Below are 12630 nucleotides of genomic sequence, written 5' to 3' on the forward strand. Positions count from 1 at the left end.
TGACACCAGTGAGTTTGTTTTGGCCACAGGCAGTGGGAATCATACTGTGACTGGAGGAGTGGAATGGGAGGACAATATAGTTACAGAGAAGATGGAGACTGCAGAGAGGAGAGTCTGAAGACCAGAAAAGTGAAGTGCAAGGCATCGGGCAGGGGTGGAGCTGAGTGTAAAACGGGCTAGCAGACATTGAGGCCAGCAGGATAATAAGATTGAAAGATGTGTTGCAAGGACTATCCATATCTACATAATTCAGAAAAACTGGTGTTGGGGCAAAGGTCTTAGATGGCACAGGATATGAAGTGACCACTGAGCTCAAGCATGTTCTGCTCACCAGTGTGTTCTGCCACTTGGTGGGCAACTCTGATATTGGCCACAATTTGGTGGTGATCATTCATTCAGGTGAAAAAGTTGGTTGGTGGTCAGGGCCACATAAAATGCTGTGCTGAAGTTGCATCAAAGCTAGCCCATGAATGACTGCTTCTACACGTGTCCTTGCATGACGGGACTGGAGTAGGGTGTGCTACATGAGTACATTGGACAGTCCACAAACCTGGGACTTCCAAAGGGGTATGATCCATGACCCATGTCCCTTACTTCACTCATCATGTACCCACACGGCATTGTGCATGGAACACAATCCCCCTTGCCTATGGCAAGAATGAACACACCGTTGTTGCATTTCTATGCAATGTGCCTGCTGCCCCCCCCCCCCCCCCTCCCTCTTCCAGCTGTCAACTACCCATCTGCAACCTTCCCTCCTGCTCCCACCTCATTTATCCTTTCACCTATTTCACCCGAGACAACCCCTCACCCTGTCTGATCTTTGGTAATGGCACAATGTAATCAGCCAACAGAATTCAGGCATGCAGGTGCATGTGTGCATATGAGTATCAATTAGCTCTGAAGAAGCAGTCATCCAAAAGCTAGTAACATTATTATTGTTGTTTATGAGTCTGTCAATGACAAAATGCCTCAGTTATATGTTGAGTTGTAACGTTTGCTCCTTCCATTATTTATATTCTGCCAAGGATTTTCCATTGACATGTAGGGTGTCTTATGAAAGACACCTGTGAGTGGTCCGCCTGTCGCAAGGCATGTTTGGTGACTGTTGCCACTATGTCTGCCAGTTGTCACTATGCGTAATTCTCGGATGCCAATACTTTTCACATACACCCTACACTGTGCTACAAGTGTGCTGGTGTTTTCTTTTGAGTTTTTTTGTCAAGTTTAATTGTTTCAAATATTGTTGCTAGATGTCATTATTGCAACTGTGTCAAGCTCCGAGCTTTCCCTGCCTGTATGTCACTGGGCCAGTCCTCAGACAGAAACACTGTGCGCATGTCTTCTATGCTGTGCGACTAAGTGTTTGGGTATTTTCTTTTGAGTTTCCTGTCAAGTTTTCATTCAGCGTGGTATACACAAAGGATCAATGAGTTTTTTTTTGTGTTGAACTATGTGAAGACAGAATCATATGTGGAATGTCAACTTGAATTTATAAGAAAATTTCCCAATGTGCATGTTCACAGTGATTCGATGATATGCAGATTAGCTAAGAAATTTCAGGAGACTGGATCTATGTAACACAAACGAAGGCCTAAAGAACCTAGTGTTTTAACTGAAAATAAATTAGCAAGATAGGGGAGGCTCTGGAAAGAAGTCTGAGAAAATCTCTGTACCACTTGACACTTCAGACTAGTGTGTCAAGAGCATTTGCTCACAGACCTGTGCACAAACTGAAATTGAAACCATACAAAATACAGATAGTGCATCAACTAAGGAACTCAGATACTGTTGCTTGATGTCTTTATTGCAACTGGCCTTTACAGTCTGTGCAGGATGGGAAAGTTGATCCTGTGATGCTTTTTTTCTGTTGAAGTGTGGCTGCATTTGTCAGGGTATGTAAATTCTCAGAACAATTGATGTTGAGGCTGCAGAAATCCTCATGAATTATATCAACAACCTCTTCAAGATGTGAAAACAGGAATGTGGTGTGCAATTAGTGCAAGACAATTATTGAATCAATCTATTTCCAGAAAACGATACATTCTGACAGGCATGTAAACAATATACTGCATCCTTTATTTTTATGAGAACTAACACCTAACAAAAATATGTACACTTATTTCATGCAGGGCAACGCAAGACCACACATCACCAATGTTCCTATGACACCATTACAAAATATTTTTGATTATATGATAGTTGCCTGGCCTCCTTGTTCTCCAGATCTAAATATGTGTGATTTTTATTTCTGGGGAATGTTAAAAGACAAGGTGTAAGCAACCAATCATGCTCAAAGAGTTGGAAGACAAGGTTTGGCTAGTCATTTCCCAGATTTCGGAAGCTGAAATTCATAGTGTGTTTGCTGAGATGTCCAGATGTCAGGCTGATCTTACTACAGAGGAACATCATTTTGAGCAGCTACTGCAAATAAAGGTAAGCTTAAGTTAATCAGGTGGCAACATTGTTTGTGCTTTGAGGAAGCGTGTGCTCAGCCGAATACTGGCAGATCAGTGTCCAAGAGTCAGGCGTGGAAGTGACCTGCAGATGCAGTGGCAGCAGCCTGTGGCCATGTCACACAACCCGCAGATCCCTCCTGGGCATTGTGGCTCACCCTGAAGATTAGATTAGATTAGATTAGATTAGATTAGATTAATACTAGTTCCATGGATCATGAATACGATATTTCGTAATGATGTGGAACGAGTCAAATTTTCCAATACAAGACATAATTAAGTTAATTTAACAACATACTTAAGTTAATATAACAACTTTTTCATTTTTTGTGTTTTTTATTTTTATTTTTTTATTAATTTTTTTTTTTTTTTTTTTTTTATTTCTATCTAAAAATTCCTCTATGGAGTAGAAGGAGTTGTCATTCAGAAATTCTTTTAATTTCTTCTTAAATACTTGTTGGTTATCTGTCAGACTTTTGATACTATTTGGTAAGTGACCAAAGACTTTAGTGCCAGTATAATTCACCCCTTTCTGTGCCAAAGTTAGATTTAATCTTGAATAGTGAAGATCATCCTTTCTCCTAGTATTGTAGTTATGCACACTGCTATTACTTTTGAATTGGGTTTGGTTGTTAATAACAAATTTCATAAGAGAGTATATATACTGAGAAGCTACTGTGAATATCCCTAGATCCTTAAATAAATGTCTGCAGGATGATCTTGGGTGGACTCCACCTATTATTCTGATTACACGCTTTTGTACAATAAATACTTTATTCCTCAGTGATGAATTACCCCAAAATATAATGCCATATGAAAGCAACGAGTGAAAATAGGCGTAGTAAGCTAATTTACTAAGATGTTTATCACCAAAATTTGCAATGACCCTTATTGCATAAGTAGCTGAACTCAAACGTTTCAGCAGATCATCAATGTGTTTCTTCCAATTTAATCTCTATCAATGGACACACCTAAAAATTTTGAATATTCTACCTTAGCTATCTGCTTCTGATTAAGGTCTATATTTATTAATGGCGTCATACCATTCACTGTACGGAACTGTATGTACTGTGTCTTATCAAAATTCAGTGAGAGTCCGTTTACAAGGAACCACTTAGTAATTTTCTGAAAGACAGTATTGACAATTTCATCAGTTAAGTCTTGTTTGTCAGGTGTGATTACTATACTTGTATCATCAGCAAAGAGAACTAACTTTGCCTCTTCATGAATATAGAATGGCAAGTCATTAATATATATTAAGAACAACAAAGGACCCAAGACTGACCCTTGTGGAACCCCATTCTTGATAGTTCCCCAGTTTGAGGAATGTGCTGATCTTTGCATATTATGAGAACTACTTATTTCAACTTTCTGCACTCTTCCAGTTAGGTACGAATTAAACCATTTGTGCACTGTCCCACTCATGCCACAATACTTGAGCTTGTCTAGCAGAATTTCATGATTTACACAATCAAAAGCCTTTGAGAGATCACAAAAAATCCCAATGGGTGGTGTTCGGTTATTCAGATCATTCAAAATTTGATTGGTGAAAGCATATATGGCATTTTCTGTTGAAAAACCTTTCTGGAAACCAAACTGACATTTTGTTAGTACTTCATTGTTACAGATATGTGAAGCTACTCTTGAATACATTACTTTCTCAAAAATTTTGGATAAAGCTGTTAGAAGGGAGATTGGACGGTAATTGTTGACATCAGATCCATCCCCCTTTTTATGCAAAGGTATAACAATAGCATATTTCAGTCTATCAGGGAAAATGCCCTGTTCCAGAGAGCTATTACACAGGTGGCTGAGAAACTTACTTATCTGTTGAGAACAAGCTTTTAGTATTTTGCTGGAAATGCCATCAATTCCATGTGAGTTTTTGCTTTTAAGCAAGTTTATTATTTTCCTAATTTCAGAGGGAGAAGTGGGTGAGATTTCAATTGTATCAAATTGCATAGGTATGGCCTCTTCCATTAACAGCCTAGCATCTTCTAGTGAACACCTGGATCCTACTATATCCACAACATTTAGAAAATGATTATTAAAAATATTTTCAACTTCTGACTTTTTGTTCATAAAGTTTTCATTCAATTTGATGGTAATACTGTCTTACTGTGCTCTTGGTTGACCTGTTTCTCTTTTAATAATATTCCAAATTGTTTTAATTTTATTATCAGAGTTGCTGATTTCAGACATGATACACATACTTCTGGATTTTTTAATAACTTTTCTTAATATAACACAGTAGTTTTTATAATGTTTGATAGTTTCTGGGTCACTACTCTTTCTTGCTATCAGATACATTTCCCTTTTCCGGTTACAAGATATTTTTATACCCTTAGTAAGCCATGGTTTGTTACAAGGTTTCTTACGAGTATATTTAACTATTTTCTTGGGGAAGCAGTTTTCAAATGCATTTACAAAAATGTCATGAAATAAATTATATTTTAAATTGGCATCAGGTTCACGGTACACCTCATCCCAGTCTAACTGCTGTAGGCTTTCCCTGAAATTTGCAATTGTTAAATCGTTGACTGAACGTACTACGTTGTAGGACTGTTTAGTATTGCTGAATGGAGCTATGTCATATATTGTAACTAGCTGTGCACCATGATCAGAAAGACCATTCTCAACAGGCTGAGCATTTATCTGGTTAAACTTATCTTGGTCTATAAAGAAGTTATCTATCAGTGAGCTGCTATCCTTTACCACCCGAGTAGGAAAATCAATAACAGGTGTCAAATTGAAAGAAGTGAGTAATACTTCAAGGTCATTTTTCCTATTACCCTCTTTCAGAGAATCTACATTGAAGTCCCCACAAATAATAATTTGCTTCCCCCTGTCTGACAGATAGCACAACAAGGAGTCCAAATTTTTCAGAAATAGATGAAAATTTCCCAATGGGGACCTATATACAGTTACAATTATAAATGTGCCTTTATTTAATTTAAGCTCACAGGCACATGCTTCTGTATGTTTCTCTACACAAAACTTTTTTGTTTCTATACTTTTTGCACAATGATGACTTTTGACATATATGGCAACTCCTCCTTTCTCCATATTTTCTCTCATTACATGTGCAGAGAGCTTATATCCACTTACATTTACCTTATCCATATCAGTAACAATGTGATGCTCAGACAGGCATAGTATATCTATTTCATCCTCAGCTTCTAAATCTTCTAAGCAAACCAGAAGCTCATCTATTTTATTCTTTAAACTCCCAATATTTTGATGAAATATACTTACATTACTTTTATGAGAACCTTTCCTTATTCTAACATTTGCAGTACTCTCCTGTCTGAGTTTCTCATTGTGCTTAGGCCTAGTTGCTATACCAGTGGTCACATGGTGTTCAGAGAGGCAGATTATGTCAACTGGGTTGGGTGACTTTAATTCATCAATGCAATTACCTAGGACTGAGATACAATTTGGTGGAGATAAAATTTCTGGTGATTGGTGAAAATTTATAATTGACAGCTGTGATTGGTGATCCAATGTGATAGAATTGTGCTGTTTAATTTCTTTCCTAAACTGAAGATTTGCTTCAATCCTGCCCTCTCATAGAACTTGACATCTTTCTGTCTTACCTATCCTAAAAAAGGTGCTGCTCCAACACCTGTAACCACTGGTATTTTACCATTCATGGCAGTGCCTCCCCCCCTTAAATTTCCTGCTATTACCCCAGCCAGTTTTCCCTTCCCTTTCCTGTTGAGATGTAGGCCGTGCCTGGTATAGTCCCACCTACTGAGAGAATCAACAGGAACCAAACCAATATGAGCCCCCGCACCCGACCCAAGCAGCCGTTCCAACTCCAAATTAACTCTGCCAACAGAAGAGTTCAAATGAGGCCGGTCATGGCGTCTCAGGACAGATACAAATTCAACATTGGTGTGTCTCGATGCCGACGCAATCTTTACCAGGTCACACTCTATACTGTACCCAGGATCTCTGTCGATGCTGTTCCCTGGCCCTCCCACAATAACCACGGTGTCTTCCCTGGTAAATCCTTTACAGAGTGAACCTAAATCCTCTGTCACCTGATCCAAACTAGCACTTGGTTTGAAAAAATTTGTGACCTGGTATTCTGGTCCTAATTCCTCCTGCAGAAGTTGGCCTACACCTCTGGCATGAGAACTGCCTAACAACAAAACTTTCTTCCTTTTCAATGGCTTTCCTACATTCTTTTTCAATTTCCTATTGAAAGTTTGTTGTGTCCTGTCTACACCTACCTCTGCTGAAGTATTAACGGTTTTCTTTTGGATTTTTAAAATAGTTTCCAATTTTTCACTGTATAGCACTGAGTTTATGCTACTTCACTCAAAGTAATACCTATGATTCTACATAAATATTTTTGAGAAATATCAGAAGCAGGTTGTACAATAAGTTTTACTGGGTTTTCATTAGTGGATATACCAATACCATTTGGTAAACCTTTTTTCCTTTCAAAGCACCACAAATACATATTTCAAAAATTCTCACAATGACATGTTACATTAGTATGATCTTGTTACCATCAGAATAGCAGAGCACATTGTCAAAATTCGTACTGTTTTTAAATAACTCTTTTTTTCATTTTTTGAAAATTATGTTTAGACTTTGCACTCACTGATTCGTTATTTCCACAATACAGACACATCAATATGGTCGTGAAGGTATTAAGCTAACAAGAGATAAAAAGCAGCTCCTTAATACATCTGGGCAAGTGGCAGTATTCTTCAAAGTAGTAGTTTTCATTCAGTTTGTAACATCTTAAAGTTATAATTCCACCTTAAATTTAGTTTGCATAATCACAAGTTGCATACAATGTAATGACAGTGTATCGACAATACAGTGCACAAATTTGGTTTCTGACACCTGCCTCTTTTTTGTCAACAAATATTTTGATACATTCCATATTCCTGAATGTTTTGCTTTATAATGAAATCTGCAGAACACAATGAATGAATGAATGAATGAACTGATTAATGCCATGAGTAGTATCCTTGAAGCCATAAATGCATTTGTCTGTAGGCTTTGTGTTTCTACTGTGTAAACTACATGGCAACTGCATGACAGTTGTTGTGAGAATAGATATAATTACACAGTCATTGACATTATTTTGTAGTTTGCAGCTCACAGTTTCGATAACATACCTGGTATCTGCTTAAAACATGTGACCGAAGTCTTAAGTGTGGCGTAGCTCCCAGAGTAGAAAAAAAAAAAAAAAAAGACAAACACTGAACCATGTGAGATCACTGTTGCTACACTTCAGTCAATACAAGAATAAATATAACCTACGAGAGGTATGACAATATGTGGTTAAGCATCTCTGGGCTCAACTATGAATTTTGCAGTTGCTTGTTTTTGAGCACTCACCAGTGCAGCAGTCACTAAGTACGAGTCTACAGATGTGGATGATCACAAAAAGTTGGTAAGAGGAAATAAATGGTAATCAAGTAATGTTCAGGCAGAACAAAAAGACTGTTGCACATTTACCTTTCCGTCATGGGTGAGGGGAGAGAAGAGTGTGATAGGACAGAGGAGACAGAAACTGTTGGGTAGAGAATGTAGGGGCAATAAGTTACCACAGGTTGAGGCCGGGATAATTTTGGGAGTGGAGAATGCATTGTAAGGATAACTCACATCTGCACAATTCAGATAAGCTGGTGGTGGAAGGGAGGATCCAGATGGTCCAGGTTGTGAAGCAGCCACTGGAATCAAGCATTTCATGTTCTGCAGCATGTTATGCCACAGGATGGTCTACAATGCTCTTGACCACAGTCTGGCAGTGGCCATTCATCCAGGTGGACAGCTGGTTGGTAATCATATCAATATAAAAAGGCTGTCCAATGCTTGCAGAAAAGCTGGCATATGACATGGCTGCTCTCACAGGTAGCCCGGCCTCTGATGGGGTAGGATAAGCCTGTGCCAGGACTGGAACAGGAAGTGCTGGGTGGGTGGGTTGGGCATGTCTTGCACCTGGGGTCCCCCACAGGGGTATGAGCCCTGTGGCAAGGAGCTGGGATTAGAAGTGTCATAGGAATGGACTATGATGTTGTGAAGATTGGATGGGTAATGGAGTACCACTTTAAGAGGGGTGGGAAGGATCTTAGATACAAGGTTCTACATTCCAGGACATGATGATAGTCAAAGTCCTGATGATGTGGTTCCATTGTGCCAGTCTGGGGTGGTATTGGGTGACGAAAGGGGTACTCATTGCTCTTCAAAACCTGGAAGAGCATTCCAGACACCAATTCCATAAAAGTTATCCAACCTGCTGATATTCCAGTGCCACCTTGAGGCACCACCATCCAACCTCTATCATACTCCTCCTTCTTGTCAACCCCCCCCCCCCCCCCCATAGCAACCAGACCCTGCCTAGTTGACCTTTTCAACCTGCCACAGCCCCAAAACTCCCTGCCAACACACCATTAAATCCATACACAAAATATACCTGGGACACTGTTGTTACATTTCCAACAAAATACTCTGCCACACAGAAGTTCCAATCCCATCCAAGGGCTTCACCTTTAGTCCTACACCCAAATGTAGTGACGTTGGACTTATTAAAGGCCTACTCTCCTTCACCCAATCTTTGAACTAGAAACACTTCTTTGCCACCAATCCCTCCATCCAAAACCAACCTAATCCCAACATTGAACCCTTCCTCTCCCAGTTCACACTGCCATCAACCCATGACCCTCCCCCCCCCCCCCCCCCTCTCCCACTAACCATATCCTGGTCACCTTCCAGGAATTCCTTAGCTCCAACTTGGCCTCACAATCCTTCCCCAGGTTGTTTCCTAAGACCACTAACCTTCAGTAAAAGAGAGGACAGGCATACAAAATCTCAGGACAAATCCTAATTTAATAACCCTACCAGTAGACAAAGGTTCCACCACTGCCATTCTGAATCAGAGTGACTATCTACCGGAAGGCCTCTGCTATTTATCTGGCTCTTCAATCTGTAAACTCTGTCAGAGTGATTCCCTCCCAGAAGTCCAACACAATCTCCAGCCCCTGGTGAAAGCCTTCGGCCCTTCCCAGAACCTCTCCCCTGAATCCATTTCCCTCCTCATCCCAATGAAAACCTGCACACCCACCTTCTATGTTCTCCCCAAAATCCATAAACCCAACAATATTGGATGCCCCTTTGTAGCTGGTTACTGTGCCTTCATCGAAAGAATTTCAGTCCTCATTGCCAACAACTCCAACCAACTGCTGAAAATCTAGCCTCCCAGGCCAAACATACCAACAATTTCCTTCACCAACTCTTCACCATCCTCAACCAATTACCTTCTGTATCCCTTCTCACCACTGTTGACATCACTTCCACAAACACCACCGTTCCTCATGCCCATGCCACTACTTAACAATACCTTTCCCAGTGTCCTTCAGGCTCCTTCCTCAGACACTCTGCTAACTTTATCCCAATGTACAGCTACTTCTCCTTTGAAGGTAAGGTATACAAACAAACCCACACCAGCATGGCACTCTCCTATGCCAGCATGGCACTCTCCTATGCCAACCTATTTATGGACCATCTAGAGGAAACCTTCCCAGTCTCCAAAAACCCCAAACCCCTGGTCTGGTCAGGTTCACTGATGATATCTTCACAATCTTGACTCAGGGTCAATTCTCCCTTTCCGCATTCCCTCACAATCTCAATAACTCCTCCCTCATCCACTTCACCTGGTCCTCCTCAATCCAGTGTGCCACATACCTGGATGTTGACCACCTCCTCTCTGATGGCTCCATCCACATCTCAGTCCATATTTAAACCCATCAACCACCAACAGTAGTGGCATTTCAACAGCTAACATCCCTTCTATGCCAAAAAATCCCTTCCACACAGCCTGTCCACCTGGGGATAGCATATCTACAGTGACAAGAACTCTCTTGCCCAATATGCTGAGGGTCTCACAAACACCCTCACAGACAGGCACTAACCCCCAAACCTAGTCCTCTTAATAGATGTCCCATGCCATATTCCCACACACTGTCAATCCTCCCACCACTCCCAAGAACCAGCTAAAAATGCGTGCCCCTTTTGCCACCCAATACCACCTCAGACTGAAACAACTGAACAGAATCCTTCATAAGGGCTTTGACAGGTAATCACCATGTCCTGAAATGTGAGATCTCCTATCCAAGATCCTTCCCAGCTCTCTTAAAGTGGTGTTCCATCATCAGTCCAATGTTCACAACATCCTAGTCCATTCCTATGCCACTCCTTATCCCAACCCCTTGCCAGAGGAATCATACCCTGTGGAAGACACAAGTGTAAGACCAGCTCAATCCACCCACCCAGTACTTCCTATTTCAGTGCTGTCAGATGCCTACCTGTGACAGCAGCCATGTCATATACAAAATCTGCTGCAATCATTGGACAGCTTTTTATATTGGTATGACTACCAACCAGCTGTCCCCCTCAATGAAGAGCCACTGCCAAACTGTAGCAGAATGTGCAGCTGAACATAACATGCTTCATTCCAATGGCTGCTTCTAAACATAGGGCTATCTGGATCCTCCCCTACACCCCCAGCCTAGCTGAATTGCACAAATGGAAGTTATTCTTACAACACATTCTCCCCTCCCAAAATTGTCTCAGCCTTAATTCGTGGTAACTTACTGTCCCCCACACCCTCTACGGAACAGTTTCTGCCCCCTCTGTTCTGTCCACATCTACCTCTATACTGCTATATTGTGCAAACCAGCGTAGGGTGCATGTCACATTGTACCAGTTATTAAGGTTTCTTCCTCTTACATTCACACATTGAGCAGGGGAAGAATGATTGTTTGAATGCCTCTGTGCATGCAGAAATTATTCTAATCTTGTTCTCATGATCCCTCTGTGAGTGATATGTAGGGGATTTCAGTACATTCCTGGAGTCATCATTTAAAGCCAGCTCTTGAAACTTTGTTAACAGACTTTGTAGGGATAGTTTACATCTATCTTCAAGAGACTTCCAGTTCAGTTCCTACTGTATCTCTGTGACATTCTCCCACAAATTAAACAAACATGTGACCATTTATTCTGCCCTTCTCTGTATATCCTCTGTTAGTCATATGTGGTACAGGTCCCACACACTTGAGCAACATTCTAGGATGGGACACGTGTGATCTGTAAGCAATCTCCTTTGTAGACTGATTGCATTTCCCCAGTATTCTAACAATGAAACAAAGTCTACCACCTCCTTTACCCACAGCTGAACCTATGTGATCATTCCATTTCATATCCCTAATGAGTGTTCCACCCAGGCACTTGTATGAGTTGGCCGATTCTGACAGTGACCCTTTTTTTTTTTTTTTTTTTTTTTTTTTTTTTTTTTTTTTTTTTTTTTACACAAATTTACATTTCCGAATATTTAAAGTAAGTTGCCAATCTTTGCACTACTTTGAAATGTTTCCAAGATCTGATTGAACAATTATCAAGCTTGTTTCAGATTATACTCATTATAGATAACTGCATTATCTGCAAAAAGCCCGATGTCACTATTAATATTGTCTGTAAGATCATTAATGCACAACATGAACAGCAAGGGTCCCAGCAAATTTCTCTACACTTGAAGTTACATGTACATCTGATGATGACTCTCCATCCAAGATAACACTGTGTCCTCCCTAATAAAAGATCCTGAGCCCAGTCACAAACTTCACTTGATACCCATATTATTGAACTTTTGACAATAAGCATAGGTGTGGTACTTAGTCAAAAGCTTTTCGGAAATCGAGATATACTGCAGCTACCTGACTACCTTGATCCAAAGCTTTCAGTGCATCATGTGAGGAAAGCGTCAGTTGGGTTTCACATGATTGATGTTTTCAGAATCCATGCTGGTTGACACTGAGGAGGTCATTCTGTTCAAGATATCTCATTACATTTGAGCTCAGAATATGTTCTAAGATTCTACAACAAATTGATGTCAAGGATATTGGACAGTAGTTTTGTGGATCATTTCTACTACCCTTCTTGTAGATGAGCATGATCTGTGCTTGTTTCCAAGAATTGGGCATGGCTTTTTGTTTGAGGGATCTGCAATAGGTTGTAGTTAGAAGAGGGGCTAACTAAACCACAAATTCTGTACAGAATCTGACAGGGATTGGTTTGGGCCCTGGAGCTTTGTTCAGTTTCAATGATTTCAGCTGTTTTTTCACCACTGATACTAATACAGGGTGATTACAAT

General features: G+C 40.4%; 1 protein-coding gene across 1 annotated transcript in view; it reads right to left on the reverse strand.

The window, feature by feature from the left end:
- The window catches only part of LOC126171271 (centrosomal protein of 76 kDa-like), a 146349-nt gene that overhangs the window by 2887 nt on the left and 130832 nt on the right, over window positions 1–12630 (reverse strand). The window lies entirely within an intron of this gene.

This window comes from Schistocerca cancellata, chromosome 1, assembly GCF_023864275.1.
Source record: "Schistocerca cancellata isolate TAMUIC-IGC-003103 chromosome 1, iqSchCanc2.1, whole genome shotgun sequence".
In the NCBI taxonomy this organism is placed as follows: domain Eukaryota; kingdom Metazoa; phylum Arthropoda; class Insecta; order Orthoptera; family Acrididae; genus Schistocerca; species Schistocerca cancellata.